The 22797-nt window shown below is 38.3% G+C and overlaps 1 long non-coding RNA gene across 1 annotated transcript in view; it reads right to left on the bottom strand.

The window, feature by feature from the left end:
- LOC136171000 (uncharacterized) overlaps positions 1-16162 on the bottom strand; it is a 196553-nt gene extending 180391 nt beyond the window's left edge. The window contains exon 1 of the long non-coding RNA XR_010663729.1: positions 15988-16162. This is a non-coding gene — a long non-coding RNA (uncharacterized lncRNA). The remainder of the gene's footprint in view (positions 1-15987) is intronic.
- Positions 16163-22797: the final 6635 nt, after the last annotated feature.

The raw sequence follows: 22797 nt of genomic DNA on the forward strand, positions 1-22797 counted from the left end.
TGCAACGATGGGCTTAATAAAGGACAGAAATGGTGTGGACCTAACAGAAGCAGAAGATATTAAGAAGAGGTGGCAAGAATACACAGAAGAACTGTACAAAAAAGATTCTCACGACCCAGATAATCACAATGACGTGATCACCAACCTAGAGTCAGATATCCTGGAATGTGAAGTCAAGTGGGCCTTAGAAAGCAACACTATGAACAAAGCTAGTGGAGGTGATGGAATTCCAGTTGAGCTATTTCAAATCCTAAAAGATGATGCTGCGAAAGTGCTGCACTCAATATGCCAGCAAATTTGGAAAACTCAGCAGTGGCCACAGGACTGGTAAAGGTCCGTTTTCATTCCAATCCCTAAGAAAGGCAATGCCAAAGAATGCTCAAACTACCACACAATTGCACTCATCTCACATGCTAGCACATAATGCTCAAAATTACCCAAGCCAAGCTTCAACAGGGCATGAACCTGGAACTTCCAGATGTTCAAGCTAGATTTAGGAAAGGCAGAGGAACTAGAGATCAAATTGCCAACATTCGTTGGATTATCAAAAAAGCAAGAGAATTCCAGAAAAACATCTATTTCTGCTTTATTGACTATGCCGAAGCCTTTGATTTTGTGGATCACAATAAACTGGAGAATTCAGAAAGAGATGGGAATACCAGACCACCTGATCTGCCACCTGTGAAATGTGTATGCAGGTCAGGAAGCAACAGTTAAAACTGACAATGGAACAACAGACTGGTTCCAAATAGGAAAAGGAGTACATCAAGGCTGTATATTGTCACCCTGCTTATTTAACTTATATGCAGAAACGCTGGGCTGGAGGAAGCACAAGCTGGAATCAAGACTGCTGGGAGAAATATTAATAACCTCAGATATGCAGACAATACCACCCTTACGGCAGAAAGTGAAGAGTAACTAAAAAGACTCTTGACGAAAGTGAAAGAGGAGACTGAAAAAGTTGGCTTAAAACTCAACATTCAGAAAACTAAGATCATGGCATTTGGTCCCAGCACTTCATGGCAAATAGATGGGGAAACAGTGGAAACAGTGGCTGACTTTATTTTGGGGGGCTCCAAAATCACAGCAGATGGTGACTGCATCCATTAAATTAAAAGACGCTTACTCCTTGGAAGGAAAGTTATGACCAACCTAGACAGCATATTAAAAAGTAGAGACATTACTTTGCCAACAAAGATTCGTCTAGTCAAGGCTAAGGTTTTTCTAGTAGTCATGCATGGATGTGAGAGCTGGACTATAAGGAAAGCTAAGCAACAAAGAATTGTTGCCTTTGAACTGGAGTGTTGAAGACTCTTGAGAGTCCCTTAAACTGCAAGGAAATACAACCAGTCTATCCTAAAGGAGATCAGTCCTGAGTGTTCATTGGAAGGACTGATATTGAAGCTGAAACTCCAATACTTTGGCCACCTGATGGGAAGAGCTGACTCATTTGAAAAGACCCTGATGCTAGGAAAGATTGAGGGCAGGAGGAGAAGGGAATGACAGAGGATGAGATGGTTGGATGGCATCACAGACTCAATGGACATGGGTTGGGTAGACTCCGGGAGTTGGTGATGGACAGGGAGGCCTGGCATGCTGCAGTCCATGGGGTCACAGAGAGTCAGACACGGCTGAGCAACTGAACTTAATTGAGCCAAACAGATAAATTTAAAGTTTTAGTAATCCTTACCTTTTGGACAGATTTATGTCTGAAATTATATTACATCAATATAATTAAGGAATGCAGAAGTAGGTAGAGATAAAGATTAAATAGGAATAAATTGCTAATCTTATCATGATTTTGTTAATTGTTGAAGCTGAAAAATGGATAAATCAATATATAAATTGAAGTGAAGGAGAAATCCACTTGATTTTGTTTTTATTTTAATTGCAGTAAAATATCATTTACCTTCTTATTTTTATTTTATTATTTTTACACTATTTTTTTGGCTATAATGCATGGTTTGAGGGATCTTAGTTCCCTAACCAGGTATTGAACCCACTCCCTCAGCAGCAAAAGCATGGAGCCCTAACCACTGGACCATCAAGGAATTCCCCCACCTTGAACATTTTTAAGTGTATAGTTCAGTAATGTGAGGTATATTCACATTGCTGTGCAGCAGCTCTCTAGAACTTTTTCATCTTACAAAATGAAATTTTATACCCCTAAACAACACCACTTCACTTCCCTCCAAGTCCCTGAAAACTACAATTCTACTTTGTGTTTTATAATTCTGACTTTTTTGACACCTCATTAAGTGGAATCATACAATATTTCTCTTTTTGTGACTGACTTATTTCACTTACCATAACATTCTCAAGGTTCATCCATGTTGTAGCATGACAGGATTTCCTTTCTTCTTAAAGTTGAATAGTACTCCATTGTATGTCTATGCCACATTTTGTTTATCCAATACTCTGTCAGTAGATATTTAGGTTGCTTCCCACTCTTGGCTACTATGAATACTGCTGCTATAATTACAGGTGTGCAAGTTCTTCTTCAAGGTCCTGCTTTCAATTCTTTTGGATGTATAACCAGAAGCAGAATTGCTGGATCCTATGAAAACTCCATTTTTAATTGTAGAGGAATTGCCATACTGTTTTCCATAGCAGGTGTACCATTTTGATTTGCATTTCTCTAAGGATTAGTAATGGAGAAGACAATGGCACCCCACTCCAGTACTCTTGCCTGGAAAATCCCATGGACGGAGGAGCCTGGTAGGCTGCAGTCCATCGGGTCGCTACAAGTCGGACATGACTGAGCGACTTCACTTTCACTTTTTACTTTCATGCATTGGAGAAGGAAATGGCAACCCACTCCAGAGTTCTTGCCTTGAGAATCCCAGGGACGGGGGAGCCTGGTGGGCTGCCGTCTATGGGGTCGCACGGAGTCGGACACGACTGAAGTGACTTAGTAGCAGCAAGGATTAGTAAAGCTGTCTTGTTTTCTAAAATAGGCCCAAATGACTTATGGGAGTTGCTCAGCTAGGTGAATCTGGAAGCATGAGGGGCATGGTTAGGTCAATACTATAGTTACTATACTATACTATGCTATATATACTATAGCCTCATCTACTGCTTAGAGTCCTGTTGATACATATGTGTTTACATGACACTAAGTGAATGGATCTGGTTCTAATCTTGGTTGTTCAGATTAATTGGAGTAGCTGAGAGTGACATATTCTCAGGGGAAATCACTAGCAGTCAAGACAGAACAGAAAGAAGGGGTGGATATTGTTAGGAAACAATTATCCACAAGTCTCACGTTTCCGTACACGTTGCAAGCTGAGGCACTAACTTCCTTTGTTCTGGACTATCTGTCCAAGGACATCTGTACACTGAATAGCCTGGAAAGATCTTGGAACAGATCTTGGAAGACAGAGATAGTATCTCCATTTGAAGCTTCAAAAGACAATTAGGTTTACTGGCCAATATAAAAGCTTCAGGCGTCCTAAACTCAGGGATTCTTTCCTGTAATGCAACTCACTGTGTATACAGATGCCACCCGGCCCTCTTCACATCACCTTGGGAAAAGTGGGGCTCAGGGAACTGGCACAATTACTAATTCTTGGACTGTTGTTATTGCTGTGAGTAATCAACAACCCTTTGTCTCTGACCCAGGAGTCAGAGCATCCACAAAACTGTGGCAGGCTACCTTATTACCTTGCAAAAAGGATAAAAGCTCAGTTCTCTCACCATTTTTCACAAATACATACAAAATAAAAGTAATAAAAATGATATACAGAACTTAAAAGATAAAGCAATGCTCAGAAGAATAAACATAGTCTCAGAAAATTCTATTACTGGTCAAAAAAATGAAAACGAATGAATTACACATTCAGCTCAAGATCTTAAAAAAGGAAAATAAAATAAACCTAAGAAAAGCAAAATAAAGATAACAGGAAAAGACTAAACAGAAAATGGAAAAAAATGGCAGAATGTATTTTTAATGTCAGTTCTTAAGATAAATACTTTAGATAAACACTCATGATTCTAACTTAAGTGGAGAAAAAATTGTATTTTTAAGTAAAATTTAGAAATAACCACAGAACTAGAGAATATTAAAAAAACAATAGACTCCTTTGCTCACATTCATGAAAATAAATCATTTGCTAATAACACTATCATTTTGTTTTAATGAAGCCAGCAAAACACTGATACCAAAACTCAACATAAAAAAACTCAACACAAAAAAACTATGTAAATCAATTAAAGTATAAATGTATAGGACAGGAGAGCCCTGCTTGCTGAATGAAGTCCATGTGGTGGTAGAGAGTCAGGCACGACTCCGTGAAAGAACAACTCATAAATCTTAATTAAATCATTATCAAATGGAATTTAGCAGCACATTAAAAAAATAATACATTCTGGTCAGCTATGTTCATACCAAGATGATATATACTCACTATTTGCAAATGTATTAATCTAATCCATCATATTAATAAGCAGAAAAGAAAAATCATAATCATTTCCATAGATTAAATAGTAGTATTTGATCAAATTAATGTCTATTCTTTAACTAAGTAATTTTTAATAAAAAAGGGATAATGTCTTACTTCACGCAATTTTATAACATCATATACATCATGCTTAATTGAGAAACACAACTGAAACGCATTTCAATTGAAGTTAAGAAAAAGAATGTCTATTACTAGCATGATTATTTAACATTTCATAAACGTATCAGCTGACACAATAATAATTAGAGAAAGGAATGTGAGAAATAGTAAGATAAAATGAGTGAATAAACAGCCTTTTTGTATAAAACAATGAGGGCTTCAATCAGTTACAAAACAATGAAATATATTAATAAGATCCCATTTATTAAAACTACAGCAATAATATTAAATGCCGAGTAATAAAATTTAGCAAGAACTGTGTCAAAGCTACATAAAGAAAAACTTTAAAATGCTACAAGTCACACATATGTAGAAAGAATAAATGGAAACAATATCATATGACAGATAATAGTAAAGAAATGAAACAAATATTTCTCAGTAAAGAATTATTCAACAAATGGTGTTGAAATGGATCAAATTTTAGTTTTTAATCATAAAGCTCTAGAAGAAAACATGGAGAATGATTTTATAATACTGGAATGTGAAAGCCTTTCTAAACCATGAAAGAAAAACTAATAAAACCAAGTTCATGCAAATTAAAATACTCTACATGAAAAAAAAAACAGACTAAAGTTAAAAGTTAGGGAAAAGAATACAGCATTATTACAGCCTAAAGGCTAGCTTCCTTTAATACACAAAAAGGTCCTGCAAAAAGACAAAGAATTCACTTGTGAGGGATAAATGCTCAACAGGCACAAGACAATTTAAAGAAAAAGAAATACATGAGGCTTTAAATACATGAAAAGATGCTCAGCCTCACTCATAATAATGTCAATTGTCAAATGTGAATTGAAGTTTGTTATTGTTGTTTAGTTCAACTCTTTGAGACCCCATGAACTGTAGTTCACTAGGCTCCTCTGTCCATGGGATTCTCCAGGCAAGAATACCAGGGTGGGTTGCCATGCCCTCCTCCAGGGGATCTTCCTGATCCAAGGATTAACCCTGTGTCTCCTGCGTTGGCAGGCAGATTCTTAACCACTGAGTCAGTCACCAGAGAAACCCCAGTTGAAGTTAGGAGACACCAATTTTACCTAAGAGATTGGTACTGATAAAAAATAAAAACCTACTGTTGGTGGAGGAGAACAGGCATCCCCACACGCTGTTGGTAGAAGTGTGCGTGAGTGCTTGGTCGCTCTGTTGTGTCCGACGCTTTGAGACCCCCTGAACTGTGGCCCGCCAGGCTCCCCTGTTCATGGGATTTTTCAGAATACCGAAGTGGGTAACAATTTCCTTCTCCAGAGTATCTTCCCAACCCAGGGATCGAACCCATGTCTCCTGCACCTGCTGCATTACAGGCCAATTCTTTACCTGCTGAGCCATCAGGAAAGCCCAGAAGTATAACAGAGACCATAGGCAATTCAGCAACATCTACCAAAATTTTAAATGCACATATCTTTGATCCAACAATTCTATTTCTCAGAATACGTCCTATAGATATTTTGTACTTGCAAAAAAATGACATGGAAAGACATACCTGCAGAAAAATTTTTATGGCAATAGATTAAACACCCCTTGATTAAAATTAGTTAAATAAATGATGGTACACCCATCCAAAAGATCGCTATGCAGCCATTAATAAAGGAAGGAGCAGCTTCTTGTGTACTGAGAAAGAATGATCCTTAAACTATAAAAAAGTAAATTAAAACTATAGGAATACATGCTTGTGGAACAAAGTTCTGAGACTGATAACAGATTTAGAATACAAAGTGAGTTTAGGCAATAATGTGTAAATTGATGTTCAAGATCAATTAACAATCAAGTAACAGGAATTCTGGCATTCTACTTTGGAGTCTAGAAAAGAGGGGTAAGACACAAAAGAAGTAAAATCAGAGTCTAGAGAAAGATGAATCATATGACAGAAAGTTAGTGCATATGGAGGGGCATAGATTGTGAAAACTTTCCTCTGAGAGAAGTGACTGGTAAGTTCTTAGGAAAAAACTAAATTAAAGCAACAGTTCACTGGATGATTGTAACAATCTAATCAAGCAGGTTTTATAACCATCTTCCCAGGTAGTTTCTATACAGGTTTTCAGATGTAAAAGATAGTATGTGTTGAAACTGACCACAAAAATTTTAGGGGCCACCTCATTAATAGAATGTCAAAATCTCATGGCTACAAAGGACCTAAAAAATAAAATAGGCTTGTTTATGTTGTTTGAAGTAGGTTACCAGACATGCATGAGAATAGTATGACCAAACTTTCTATTGCTATGGAGAGACTTTATCAAGCAGAACATATGGTCTAAGGTTGCATTCTCCAATATGGTAGGCACCAGCCATATATAGCTAATTAAATTTACATTTTAATTAATTTAAATGTCTTTTTTAAATAAAATTCAGTTCCTCAGTCTCTTGAGCCACATTTAAAATACTCAATAGCCACATGAGGTAGTGCCTACTGGATATGACAGAGCAATTTCCATTGTTGCAGAAAGTTCTATTGCAGAGCACTGGTCTAAAAAATAGCACAGGCACTTAGTTTCTTGTTTAATATTGTCAGCCCTAATTATTATGAATTCATTAATAAATTCATTAATTTATTAATTCAATAAATAATAATTCATCAATTATTCATCAATAATTCATTAATTATTATGAATTCATTAATAAATATCATATGAATTGAAATTAACACTTGACATCCAGAAGTGATATCCAAATAAGTATAGCAGATGCACAACATATAGCAAAAAAATATATAGGAAAAGAGTATATCAAAGCTGTATATTGCCACCTTGCTTATTTAACTTGCATGCAGAGTATAACATGGAAATGTGAGCCTGGATGAAGCCCAAGCTGGAATTAAGGCTGCTGAGGAAACATCAATAACCTCAGGTATGTGGATGATACCACCCGAATGGCAGAAAGCAAAGAGAAACTCTTAACGAAGAGTGAAAGAGCTGGCTTAAAACTCACATTTCAAAAAACTACAATCACAGCATCTGGTACCACTACTTCATGACAAATTCAGTTCAGTTCAGTTCAGCCGTTCAGTTGTGTCGACTCTTTGCGACCTCATGGACTGCAGCACACCAGACCTCCCTGTCCATCACCAATTCCCGGAGTTTACTCAAACTCATGTCCATTGAGTCTGTGATGCCATCCAACTATCTCATCCTTTGTCATCCCCTTCTCCTCCTGCCTTCAATCTTTCCCAGCATCAGGGGCATTTCAAATGAGTTATTTCTTTGCATTAGGTGGCCAAAGTATTGAGTTTCAGCTTCAGCATCAGTCCTTAGATGGAATATTCAGGACTGATTTCCTTTAGGATGGACTGGTTGGATCTTCTTGCAGTCCAAAAGACTCTCTCAAGAGTCTTCTTCAACACCACATTTCAAAAGCATCAATTCTTCGGTGCTCAGCTTTCTTTATACTTCAACTCTCACATCCATACATGACCACTGGAAAAACCATAGCCTTGACTAGACGGACCTTTGTGGGCAAAGTAATGTCTCTGCTTTTTAACAAGCTCTGTAGGTTGGTCATAGCTTTTCTTCCAAGGAGTAAACGTCTTTTAATTTCATGGCTGCAGTCACAATCTGTAGTGATTTTAAAGCCCAAGAAAATAAAGTCTGTCACTGTTTCCACTGTTTCCCCATCTATTTGCCATGAGGTGCTGGGACCAGATGCCATGATCTTATTTTCTGAATGCTGAGTTTTAAGCCAACTTTTTCACTTTCCTCTTTCACTGTCATCAACAGGCTCTTTAGTTCTTCACTTTCTGCCATAAGGGTGGTGTCATATGCATATCTGAGGTCATTGATATTTCTCCCAGCAATCTTGATTCCAGCCTGTGCTTCATCCAGCCTGGCATTTCACATGATGTACTCTGCATATAAGTTAAATAAGCAGGGTGACAATATACAGCCTTGACATACTCCTTTCCATATTTGGAACCAGTCTGTTCTTCCATGTCAAGGTCTAACTATCGCTTCTTGACCTGCACACAGATTTCTCAGGAGGCAGGTCAGATGGTCTGGTATTCCCATCTCTTGAAGAATTCTCCAGTTTGTTGTCCACACAGTCCACACAGTCAAAGGCTTTGGCATAGTCAATAAAGCAGAAGTAGATGTTTTTCTGGAACTCTCCCACTTTTTCAATGATTCAGTGGATGTTGGCAATTTGATCTATGGTTCCTCTGCTTTTTCTAAATTCAGCTTGAACATCTGGAAGTTCAAGGTTCATGTACTGTTGAAGCCTGGCTTGGAGAATTTTGAGCATTATTGTGCTAGCACGTGAGATGAGTGCATTATGCAGCAGTCTGAGCATTCTTTGGCATTGCCTTTCTTTGGGATTGGAATGAAAACTGACCTTTTCCAGTCCTGTGGCCACTGCTGAGTTTTCCAGATTTGCTGGCATACTGAGTGCAGCACTTTCACAGCATCATCTTTTAGGATTTGAAATAGCTCAACTGGAATCCCATCACCTCCACTAGCTTTGTTTGTAGTGATGCCCACTTGACTTCACATTCCAGGATGTCTCACTCTAGGTGAATGATCATACCATCATGATTATATGGGTCGTGAAGATCTTTTTTGTATAGTTCTTCTGTATTTTTGCCACCTCTTCTTAATATCGTCTGCTTCTGTTAGGTTCATACCATTTTTGTCCTTTATTGAGCCCATCTTTGCATGAAAAGTTCCCTTGGTATCTCTAATTTTCTTGAAGAAATCTCTAGTCTTCCCATTCTATTGTTTTCCTCTATTTCTTTGCATTGATCACTTGAATGTTTTCTTATCTCTCCTTGCTGTTCTTTAGAACTCTGCATTCAAATGGGTATATCTTTCTTTTTCTACTTTGCCTTTCGCTTCTCTTCTTTTCATAGCTGTTTGTAAGGCCTTATCAGACAACCATTTGGCCTTTTTGCATTTCTTTTTCTTGGGGATGGTCTTGATCACTGCCTCCTGTACAATGTCACTAACCTCCATCCACAGTTCTTCAGGCACTCTGTTTATCAGATCTAATCCCTTGAATCTATTTCTCACTTCCACTGTACAGTCGTAAGGGGTCTGATTTAGGTCATACCTGAATGGTCCAGTGGTTTTCCCTACTTTCTTCAATTTAAGTCTGAATTTGGCAATAAGGAGTTCATGATCTGAGCCGCAGTCAGCTCCAGGTCTTGCTTTTGCTGAGTGTATAGAGTTTCTCCATCATGGCAAATAGATGGGGGAAAATGGAAACACTGATAGACTTTATTTTCTTGGGCTCCAAAATCTCTGCAGATGTTGACTGCAGCCATGCAATTAAAAGACGCTTGGTCCTTGGAAGAAAAGCTATGACCAACCTAGATAGCATATTAAAAAGCAGAGACATCACTTTGCCAACAAAAGTGGCTCTAGTCAAAGCTGTGGTTTTTCCATGTATGGATGTGACACTTGGACCATAAAGAAGGCTAAGTTCCGAAAAATTGATGCTTTCAAACTGTGGTGCTAGAAAAGACTCTTGAGGAAACCAGATGTGAAAGAGACACGTGCACCCCAATGTTCATCACAGCACTGTTTATAATAGCCAGGACATGGAAGCAACCTAGACGCCCATCAGCAGACAAATGGATAAGGAAGCTGTGGTACATATACACCATGGAATATTACTCAGCCGTTAAAAAGGATTCATTTGAATCAGTTCTAATGATGAAACTGGAGCCCATTATACAGAGTGAAAGTAAGCCAGAAAGATAAGGACCAATACAGTATACTAACACATATATATGGAATTTAGAAAGATGGTAATGTTAACCCCATATGCAAAACAGAAAAAGAGACACAGATGTACAGAACAGACTTTTGGACTCTGTGGGAGAAGGCGAGGGTGGAATGTTTTGAGAGAACAGCATCGAAACATGTATATTATCAAGGGTGAAACAGATCACCAGCCCAGGTTGGATGCATGAGACAAGTGCTCAGGGCTGGTGCACTGGGAAGACCCAGAGGGATTGGGTGGAGAGGGAGGTGGGAGGGGGGATCAGGATGGGGAACACATGTAAATCCATGGCTGATTCATGTCAATGTATGGCAAAAACCATTACAATATTGTAAAGTAATTCGCCTCCAACTAATAAAAATAAATGGAAAAAAAAAATAAAAAGAAACACCAAAAAAAAAAAGAAAAGACTCTCGAGAATCCCTTGGACTGCAGGGAGCTCAAAGCAGTCAATCCTAAAGGAAATCAGTCCTAAATATTCATTGGAAGGACTGATGCTGAAGCCTAAGCTCCAATACTTTGGCTACCTGATGCTGGGAAATATTGAAGGCAGGAGAAGAGGACAACAAGGACAAGATGGTTGGATGGCATTAACTCAATGGACATGAGTTTAACTCAGGGAGATAGTGAAGGACTGGGAAGCCTGGCATGCTGCAGTTCATGGAGCAGCAAACAGTCGGACAGGACTGAGTGACTGAACAACAATAAAGCAAATCACATGAAACAACTGAGGTAAGGGTTGAAGGTTAAAAGACATAAAAAGCACTACATCCTGGAACTAGAGATGGGGGAAAGCACAAAAACAGGCTTAGGTAAATAAAAACAAAAATCAAAAAGGTGTAGGTGGAGCAGAGGATAAGCAGCAGCTGGTGGAGGGCTTTGAACGTCAGAGGCTTACATATCATCAGAGGACAATAGTGAAACCTCTGAAGAACTCCTGTTCCACCTCTGACCACAGCATCACCACAGCTGACCACTGCCACCTTCTCAAAATATTCTGTTCTCCTAGGTTCCATGGCTCCAAGCAGCCCTAGTTTTTTTTTCCCCATCTAACCTCAAAATTTGGAGAACCTCAGCCTGGGTCTCACATTCTACTCTTTGCTGCTCCTCTAAACCATTATCAAGGATTTAAATATTATTTGTATGCCATTGTCTCTGATAAAGCTGCAAAAAAAGGAAATTAATTCTCTTCCAACCTCCATTCATGTATTCAAATAGCCTTTCTGGCACGCCTACCTGAAGTCCCCTCCAGCATTTTTTGTCTAGTTAAGGGCTTCTCATAAATACCAGTAAGCATTACTTGCGCACAATGGAACTAATTCACAGACAGAAAGTCTACAGGTTGCTTGATTCTCTTGTTCTCTAGCCATCCTATGGGGAGGCCTGCTTGGGCCAGGAGGAACTGAACCCACTGTGAGTACATCCTCCGACAGAGCAATCCTACCCCCTTCCAGTACTGAACTTAGTTTTGTGGGTACAAGTCCTATATTTGGGGCACCTGGTTCTCAAGAAACATGTCTGCCAGTACTCGGAACAATCCTGGCATTCTTCTGGGGAGGGTAGGAGAGTGCAGCCTCTCCTACTCGGGGAAAAAGGTCATTGCAAGCTAATTCACAGGGGTGACAAGGTTGTCTCTACATACATTTCAAGTTTACCATGTCTAAACCTGCATCTTTATTCCTTCTATCTTAAACACTTTCTTGCCCCTAACTTGTTTCATCTTGGAAGGTACTACCACATACTCATTGTTCAAACTAGAAATCACAGGGTTATCCTAGAATTCCCCTTCTCCCTAATTCCTTACATCCAATGGACCACCAAATTCTACACGGCTGTATTATCTAATGTTGGCTGTCAGCCACATGTGGCCACTGAGTACTTAAAATGGGGCTGGACCAAACTGAGATGTGCTTTAAGTACAAAAAACACATCAGATTTTGAAGACGTAGTACAAAAAAGAGAAAGACAACTATCTAATAATTTTTATATTGATTTTCTGTTAAAGTGATATTTTTAATATATTGGGTTAAATAAATTATTAATCTATTTCCTTTTACTTTTTTAATATGGTCACGAGAAATTTTTAAATATACATTTGGCTTATATTTGTGGTTCACATTGTATTTCTATTGGATAGTGGTGCTATGGAGTACATCCATCAACATTTTCTAAATCTACTGTCACCACACTGAAGGTTAGCACCTTCACCCGAGTCACCATCATTTCTTGCCTGAACTATTACAATGACCTTCTTATTAATCTTCATGCTTCTCCAATGGCTCCATTCTAACTGATTCTCTTTAAGCTATAGAAATAAATTATTTTAAAATGTAAATGTTATTATATTGCTAAATATTATTTACCTGCTTACTCTCTCAGTGGTTTCTTATTGTCCTTAAAATCCAAGTTTGCTATCATATGGACTTTGAGGTCCTACACACGACAATTCCACCTCTCCATGTCCCTGCCCATCACTCTCACACCTTCTGAAGCCTCTCAGCAGGCACTCACTATTCCCCAGCTGCTCCTGGCATCCTTCAGTTCCGAAGACACGCTAACTACCAGGGTCTTCACATCCACTGTTCCCTGTGTCTGAAGTGTTCTGCACAGCTCTGTGGCTGTCTCCTCATTCAAGTCTCATCTTATGTTATCTATCCAAGAGCTGCTTCCTTCACTTTTCTCAATTTTCAGTTAGTTGTTTGCATGCTTAACAGTGTACCTCTCTTCCTCTGCTGGACTGTAAGCTCCATGACTGACAGAGCCAGGTCTCTTCAGCCTACCAGTGTTGGTCAAGGAATTTATTTCAGGGGCAGTGTACAGAATATCTCAGAGTAGGGGCTGGTCAGAGGTGGAAAGGTTAAAGGTTTAAAAAATGGGTCCAAGAGTTGCCTAGAGAAGAATGTGCATGCTCAGTTGCTCAGATGTGTCTGACTCTTTGTGTCCGACTCTACAGACCCCACAGACTGTAGCCCACCAGGCTCCTCTGTCCATGGAATTTTCCAGGAAAGAATACTGGAGTGGGTTGTCATTTCCTCCTCCAGGGGATATTCCAGATTCACGGATCAAACCTTCATCTCTTGTGTCTCTTCCATTGATAGGTGCATTCTTTACAACTGTGACACCTGGGAGGCCTTCTAGAGAAGAATATGTCCAAATTAAAGCTAATTGATACCAGAAGCTTCAATTCAGAATCATCTTTGGGAAAATTAAATTCAAATATATGATCTAGAAGTATTTAATGTCTTTTACATCTAAATAGTTCCATATTGGCCATGAGATCTAATCATTATTTTATCAGAATATTAATTTAACATATGATTTGAAGATGATTCTCAAATAATACCTCTCAAAGTACCCCTCTTGTCTTCCTATCAGTCCTTTGATGATCTTTCCAGGAACTTCTGTCATGCTGAGTGGAAACAATAAGCGATTCCTTCACCAAGCTCTGAACATAGTATCACATGGTGACCTGACAAACTCAGACCAGGCCTCCTTGGTTTTAGTCACTAAGTCAAGTCCGACTCCTCATGTCCCCATGGACTGTAGCCCGCCAGGCCCATCTGTCCAGGGGATTTCCCAGGCAAGAATACTGGAATGGGTTGCCATTTCCTTCTGTAGGGGATCTTCCTGACCCAGGGACTGAACTCACGTCTCCTGCATTAGCAGGCAGATTCTTTACCACTGAGCCTAAAGGGGAGTCCCAGCTCTCTTCCCTGTTGCTCTCAAATGGCATAGTCCCTTAGCCACAGTGGGGATGGGTGGTCAAGGCTCAAATTTATTTAAAAACAGATTATAAATGGAGAATGTGCATAATATATTTATAAGAATGTTTAAAACAGTTGCAATAATCCAGCGTCAAACACAACAGTACATAATCAGTATTCAGCAAATATGTGTTGAAGTATTCATTTTATAGAAAAGAGATTATTTTTCACACATAATAATGCATATGCATAAGAAAGAAAACACTAGAAAGTTATATACCAAAATATTAACAAGTGCTACCTCTGGAGTATGAGGATTATAGGTACTTTGTGTGTTTTTCTATATTTTCCCAACATTGTGCAATTATATGATTAGTATGCAATCAGGAAAAAAATGTTATTTCTATAAACAAACCAATGAACTATCAAAGCTACTACTGCACTCTTCTAGGCTACCAAGGGCCTCAATTTTGGCAGAGACTTTGATTGTGGTAACTATATAAATATTAGTCTGACTGGGAAAAGAAAGGAGAAGAGGGTGAACTTAGATTTCTGAGGGATCTAGTTGGTTAAGCCATTACCCAAGTGGCTCCTTTGTTCACTGACTCTAGGGAAGAAAGTTGCAGAGTACAAAGCAAAGCTTATCTAAATAGGTACTAACCAGCTGCAGAGGCAGGAAAAGAAAAAGCAACCTTCCCTGTATGATGACCATTCTGTTCTAGAGTTTGTTTTAAGTTTCCCGATGCCAGGTAGTGTCGACCAGAATTCAACTTGATGAAAGCGTGATGCAGACAGTAAAGACACGAAAGACGGCATTTAACTGCAGAGACTTCAACCTCTTTTGTAACTACCATAAAAATGGAGGGCATGCACTGTACATATGGTGCTTTGCATAAAGGTGTTTTACTTTTATTTCCAACTCTACCATTCTCTTTTACACACTGATCCTCAAAACTAGAAGTGTTCAGCCAATAAGAGTTATCAATGAAGTCATCAAAACAGGTTGGGAAACCCCAGAGCACACACACTTGCATATGCAGGGTCTTCTCAACAACACAGAAACCAAGAGTGGTTAATAATGTGTCTGTTACATAACAGTCTTACAACAAAATCTGATTTCCTCACTTCAGACAGAATCATTAAAATCTTTACTAAGAACAAATAAGCAAACAAAAAAATCCTCACATTTTAAAAGAATGAAAGCTAACTAACCATATCAACTGCAATCATGTGGAGACCACACTACCTTATGTGAGGTTTTTTATACAGACACATAATAAACACCCCCCAAGTTTAAAGATGAAAATTAAACAAGAACAGAGGATCTGGCAGTACAACTGAAAAAGTTCAAAGACACCGCTGCATAATACTAAGAGTTAAGACTGTGTAACAAACAAGAAAAGAACTACAAACTCAGGTTAAAATGCAAAAAGTGTCCTAATCATGTCATTTTGGAACTGTCTGAAACAACTAAACAGTAACATTTGCTTAAAAGGAAAGAGTAACCATTCAAGGAATATAGCTTTTGTATTCTTTAAGCAAACATTAAACTATCAGGGGAAAAAAACTGTATACAAGAGTATCAGTTTATTTCTTCCAGCTTGAGGCTGACAGAATCTACAAATGAAATGATCCCCTGCCAATTTTCTTGGTATTTAAAGGATTCTTTACTTGGTTTGAATTATCAAGCCAGAATTATAGCTAATGTCAGAAAACTGTATAAACCAAATTGCTGTCTACAGTTCCCCCTGCAGTTCATGAACTTCTGTGCACAAGTACACTCAGGATGACTAGGCCTTAGTTTTAATTTTTTAACAGTAATTATTTTTAGTTATCAATTAAATACATAATCTATAGAACTTTTAATTATTTTAACATACACACTCAGCTAAACTTTAATTCTGTGAATACATTATCGCATTTTAGCTAAATTAACAAGCTTTAGTCAAGTCTATCATGCTTACATGAAATGCAGTCAGATATGGCTTCGGTCAGGAGAAAAAGCGATTCTGAAGAAGCTGAGCAAGTCTGTAAAGACACATTCCCACGTGCAAGGGAATAACGAGGACCCAAGTGCATACTTATGCCATAGACACTTCAGCTGATGCTCAGAGTAAAACATGACAATCAGTGTTCCCCATCTGCAAGAAAGCAAGGAGAGAAGGCCCCTAACTTGGGTGCATCAACACCAATCAGCCGCAAGTATACCGATGACCTCTCCATCTTGAACCGCCCTCCCTCCTCCTGGCCTGTCTCACTCCTCTAGCTTGTCACGGTAATCTTTGATGGTCTATCTTAACTGTTTTATGGTGCCATGAATCATGCCCATATTAGGTGGTGAACTGAACTGATAAATACTGGTTATGTCCTGACTACTCCATTGACCGGCTGATTCCCCTTCTCTTTCCCTCTCCTCAGGTCTCCGCATTTCCTGAGACACAACAATATTGAAATTAGGGCAATTAACAATACCACAATGGCCTCTAAGTGTTCAAATAGGAAGATTAACCTGTCTCTCACTTTATTATTTTTTTTTAATATCATTTTATTAGTTGGAGGCCAATCACTTCACAACATTTCAGTGGGTTTTGTCATACATTGACATGAATCAGCCATAGAGTTACACGTATTCCCCATCCCGATCCCCCCTCCCACCTCCCTCTCCACCCTACTCCTCAGGGTCTTCCAGTGCACCAGGCCGGAGCACTTGACTCATGCATCCCACAGCACTTGACTCATGCATCCCACCTGGGCTGGTGGTCTGTTTCACCATAGATAATATACATGCTGTTCTTTCAAAATATCCCACCCTCACCTTCTCCCCCAGAGTTCAAAAGTCTGTTCTGTACTTCTGTGTCTCTTTTTCTGTTTTGCATATAGGGTTATCACACCATGGAATATTATTCAGCTGTTAAAAAGAATTCATTTGAATCAGTTCTAATGAGATGGATGAAACTGGAGCCCATTATACAGAGTGAAGTAAGCCAGAAAGATAAAGAAAATTACAGTGTCTCTCACTTTAAATCTAAAGCTTAGAGAGGAAGACCAACAGCTAAGCTGTGAATGCAAAGGAAATGTTCTTGAGAGCAATTAAATGTGCTACTCCAGTGAATACACAATGGACAAGAAAGTGACACAGCCTTATTGCTGATATGAAGAGTTTTAATGGTGTGGATAGAAGATCAAACCAGCCACAACATTCCTTTAGGCCAAAGCCTAGTTCAGAGCAAGGCCCTAACTCTCAGTTCTAGCTCACAAAGGCTGCGAGAGGTGAGGAAGCTGCAGAAGAAAAGTTGGAAGTTAGCAGGAGCTGGATCACAAGGTTTAAGGGGAAAAAAAGCTGCCTTTATAAAAGTGCGAGGTGAGGCAGCAAGAACTGATGGAGAAGTTGCAGCAAGTTACTCAGAAGATCTAGCTGAGATCATTAATGAAGGGGACTGCACTAAACAACAGATTTTCTTTTTTTTTTTTTTTTTTTAATATTATTTTATTAGTTGGAGGCCAATCACTTTACAACATTTCAGTGGGTTTTGTCATACATTGACATGAATCAGCCATATAGTTACACGTATTTCCCATCCCGATCCCCCCTCCCACCTCCCTCCCCACCCGACTCCTCAGGGTCCTCCCAGTGCACCAGGCCCGAGCACCTGACTCATGATGACATGATCCTCTACATAGAAAACCCTAAAGACTCTTCCAGAAAATTACTAGAGCTAATCAATGAATATAGTAAAGTTGCAGGATATAAAATTAACACACAGAAATCCCTTGCATTCCTATACACTAACAATGAAAAAACAGAAAGAGAAATTAAGGAAACAATACCATTCACCATTGCAACAAAAAGAATAAAATACTTAGGAGTATATCTACCTAAAGAAACAAAAGACCTATACATAGAAAACTATAAAACACTGATGAAAGAAATCAAAGAGGACACAAACAGATGGAGAAATATACCGTGTTCATGGATTGGAAGAATCAATATTGTCAAAATGGCTATTCTACCCAAAGCAATCTATAGATTCAATGCAATCCCTATCAAGCTACCAACGGTATTTTTCACAGAACTAGAACAAATAATTTCACAATTTGTATGGAAATACAAAAAACCTCGAATAGCCAAAGTAATCTTGAGAAAGAAGAAAGGAACTGGAGGAATCAACCTGCCTGACTTCAGACTCTACTACAAAGCCACAGTCATCAAGACAGTATGGTACTGGCACAAAGACAGAAATATAGATCAATGGAACAGAATAGAAAGCCCAGAGATAAATCCACGAACCTATGGACACCTCATCTTTGACAAAGGAGGCAAGGATATACAATGGAAAAAAGACAATCTCTTTAACAAGTGGTGCTGGGAAAACTGGTCAACCACTTGTAAAAGAATGAAACTAGAACACTTTCTAACACCATACACAAAAATAAACTCAAAATGGATTAAAGATCTAAATGTAAGACCAGAAACTATAAAACTCCTAGAGGAGAACATAGGCAAAACACTCTCCGACATAAATCACAGCAAGATCTTCTATGACCCACCTCCCAGAATATTGGAAATAAAAGCAAAAATAAACAAATGGGACCTAATGAAAATTTAAAGCTTTTGCACAACAAAGGAAACTATAAGTAAGGTGAAAAGACAGCCCTCAGATTGGGAGAAAATAATAACAAATGAGGAAACAGACAAAGGATTAATCTCAAAAATATACAAGCAACTCCTGAAGCTCAATTCCAGAAAAATAAACGACCCAATCAAAAAATGGGCCAAAGAACTAAACAAACAACAGATTTTCAATGTGGACGGAACAGCGTTCTATTGGAAAAAATGCATTCTAGGACTTGCATGGCTAGAGATAAGTCAGTGCCTGACTTCAAAGCTTCAAAGGATAGGCTGACTCTCTTGTTTAGGGAATCATGCAGGTAATGACTTGAAGTTGAAGCTCATTTATCATTCCAAAGATCCTATGGCTCTTCTGAATTATGCTCAATCTACCCTGCCTGTGCTCTCATAAATCGAACAACAAAGCTTGACGGTGCATCTGTTTACAACATGGTTTACTGAATATTTTAAGTGCAACTGTTGAGACCTACTGCTCAGGAAAAAAAAATTCTTTTCAAAGTATTACTGCTCACTGACATTGCATTTGGTCTCCCAAGAGCTCTGACAGAGATGCACAGGCAATTAATGTTATTTTCTTGCTTGCTTATCACAACATCCATTCTGCAGACCATGGATCAAGCCACCATACATAGCGATTCCTCTGATACATCTGAAGAAAGTAAATCAAAAACTTTCTGGAAAAGATTCACCATTACTTTTAAGTGTAGTATAGCTGAATATATATATTCTTTTGCATATTCTTTTCCATTATGGTTTATTACAGAATATTAAAGATTCACCATTGTATTAATAGATGATATTAAGAATCTTCATAAAAAATTTAAATTGAAAAAAAAAGGAACTTTTTGATTCATGGGAAGAGGTCAAAATATCAACAGTAACAGCAGTTTGGAAGAGACTGACTCCAATCCTCATGGATGACTTTGAGGGGTTCAAGACTTCAGTGGAGGAAGGAACTGCAGATGTGGTGGAAATAGAGAACTAGGATTTGAAGTTGAGCCTGAAGATATGACTGAAATGCTGCAATCTCATAAAACTTTAATGGATGAGAAGTTGCTTCTTATGGATGTATAAAGAAAGTGGCTCCTTTAGATGGAAACTATTCTTGTGAAGATGCTGTGAAGACTGTTGAAATGACAACAAAGAATTTAGTCTATTACATAAACTTAGTTGATAAAGCAGCAGACTAACTTAAATTTTTAAAGAAGTTTTACTGTGAGTAAAAACTGTCAAACAGCATCACATGCAACAGAGAAATCATGAAATGAAAAGTCAATTCATGTACCAAACTCCATGTTTGTTGTCTTATTTTTAAAAACCTCCAGTCACCCCAACCTTCAGCAACCACCACTCTGATCCCGTCAGCAGCCATCAACATCCAGGCAAGATCCTCTGGGACTCCCCTGACTGTCCAGTGGTTAAGACCCCGCCTTCCAAGGCAGGGGGTGCGGGTTGATCCCTGGTTCGGAAGCTAAGATCCCACATGCCTCGTGGCCAAAAAACCAGAACATAAAACATAAACAATACTGCACAAATTTAAGATTTTAACAATAGTGAAAGTCACTCTGTTGTGTCTGACTCTTTGCAACCCCAGGCCAGAATACTGGAGTGGGTAGCCATTCCCTTCTCCAGGGGATCTTCCCAACCCAGGGACTGACTCAGGTCTCCGGCATTGCAGGCAAATTCTTTACCAGCTGAGCCACCAAGGAAGCCTAGATTTCAACAATGGTCCACATCAAAAAAACCTTAAAAAAAAAAAAAAAAAAAAGACCCTCCACCAGCAAAAAGATTGACTTGTTGTAGTCTCAGATGATGGTTAGCACTTTTTAGCAATTAAGCATTTTGAATTAAGGTATATATTGTTTTTGTAAGACAGCATGCTATTGCACACTTAATAGACTATAGTATAAACATAACTTTCATATGTACTGGGAAACCAAGTAATTCCACGTGACTCAATTGCAATATTCACTTCACTGCAGTGATCTAGAATCAAACGCACAATAATCTCTAAGATATGCTTATAATTCACTTTTTTTTACAAGAACTGACTCTTCCTCAGACTCAAACCTTAAAAGAGGACATGTTTCAAACTACTATATAAAAATAGATAAACAAGGTCCAAATGTATAACACAGGAAACTATATTCAGTATCTAGTAATAAACTATAATGGAAAAGAACCTGAAAAGGTATATATTCTGAATCACTTCATTGCACAACAGAAACATCATAAATCAACTATACTTCAAAAAATATTATATGTGTATGTATATGTGTATATACATATTTATATTATATAATCATACATATTTATATGTGTGTACTTATATAAGATTAATATTTTATATAAAATACTTAATATAATGCCTGACAAGCATTGCCCATTTGTTTCTACAAAGATTACAAAGGAAGTTGTCCCTCTCCCAACCCCCAAATAGGTACTGTATTTTCCTTCTGTGCATCCCACACTCTCTTTGGCCACTGGCAACTACTGTTGCTATATCATCTCTCAAAAGTCCAGGTATAATCCTCATGAACAGCTGATGCCAATAAGCCTTTATTTCCTCTGCCCACCTCCCTTAAGTTTCTTATAAACTGTTACACTTCAAATCAATATCTCAGAAAGTGTTCCTAAACAAGTCAGAAAACAGGGACTTAAGGGGGTTTATATCTCCTTCTTCCTTCAAAGCCAGTAAAAATGCACCAAGTCCTTTCATCCCATCACTCTGACCTCCTCTTTCCCCTCCCTCTTCCACTTTTAAGTACTCCTTTGATTACACTGAGCCCACCCAGATAATCTGGGATAACCTCCCCATCCCAGGACTTAAACCATAACAATAAAATGTACTCCCAATCCTATTGCTGTATCTATACAATAGATTATTTGCTAACACAGAAGAATGAAATACTGATACACAGTATAAGAATGAACCTTAGAAACATTATGTTAAGTGAAAGAAGCCAGTCACCAAAGGCCACATATTTTATGACTCCATTTATATGAAACGTTCAGAATAGGCCACTTTATAGAAAGATCAGTGGTTGCTTAGGGCTGGGAAGAAAATGGCAACCCACTCAAGTATTCTTGCCTGGGAAATCCCATGGACACAGGAGCCTGGCGGGCTTCAGTCCATGGGATCACAAGCGAGCTGGGCATGACTGAGCGACTAAACAGGGTAGGAAAGCAGGAGGGGGATAATGGGGACCGAGTGCCACTGTGTACAGGATTTCTTTTTAAAGGGCATGAACACATTTTAAAGTTAGACTGCAGTGATTATTGCACAGCACTATGAATACTTTTTAAAAGCTGCATACTCTGAATTGTGTGATATGGGAATGATGTCTTTAAAATGCTACTGTAACTATTTATTCTGGCTACCACTAAACAGTTATTGTGTGCAAGAAACCTTAGAGGCCCTATATCACCTAATTCTTAACTCTGGGAGGTCCATTTCTCATCTTATAGATGAGAAAATCGGTTCAGTAAAATTAAAACATTTACACAAAGTTACAGAGCTAATCGGGAATAGTGCCAGATATATTTCTCTAAAAAAGTGTCTCTAAAGTCCATGTTTTCTAAGTTATGCCATGTTTGCCATCAAATAGTTTATTGGAAATAGTTGAGTATCATTTACATACAAATGGCCTTGAAAAAACATGCATTTTGTTACTATCACTGGTGGGAATAACCTTTTTGACGTATCAATGATAAAAAATAAGGCTTGATACAGGGAATTATACCCATTATCTTGGTGTGTGTGTGTGTGTGTGGGTGTGTGTGTGTGTATCTGTATCTATAATGGAGTATAATATGAAAAAAAATAACACTGAATCATTATTCTGTGATCATGAAACTTAATACTGCAAATCAACTATATTTCACTAAAAGAAAAAAATGCTTCAAAGGTTAAGCATCATGTGTTACTTAATTCAAAATCCATATCTAGAAAACAAATGCCTCTGGAAAAAACTGAAAGTAATTACAGTCATATAATCGGCTCCTTCTCTTTCAATTTATGCAAAGCTAGACCAGGAATGTTTTCAAGATACAGATATGTGTCATTTTTTAAATTAATGCCTCTAGAAACTTTTGGCTATTTATATTAGTAGAAACACCAGCAAATTATAAAAAAACAAAAACC

Source organism: Muntiacus reevesi, chromosome 6, assembly GCF_963930625.1.
Source record: "Muntiacus reevesi chromosome 6, mMunRee1.1, whole genome shotgun sequence".
In the NCBI taxonomy this organism is placed as follows: Eukaryota; Metazoa; Chordata; class Mammalia; order Artiodactyla; family Cervidae; genus Muntiacus; species Muntiacus reevesi.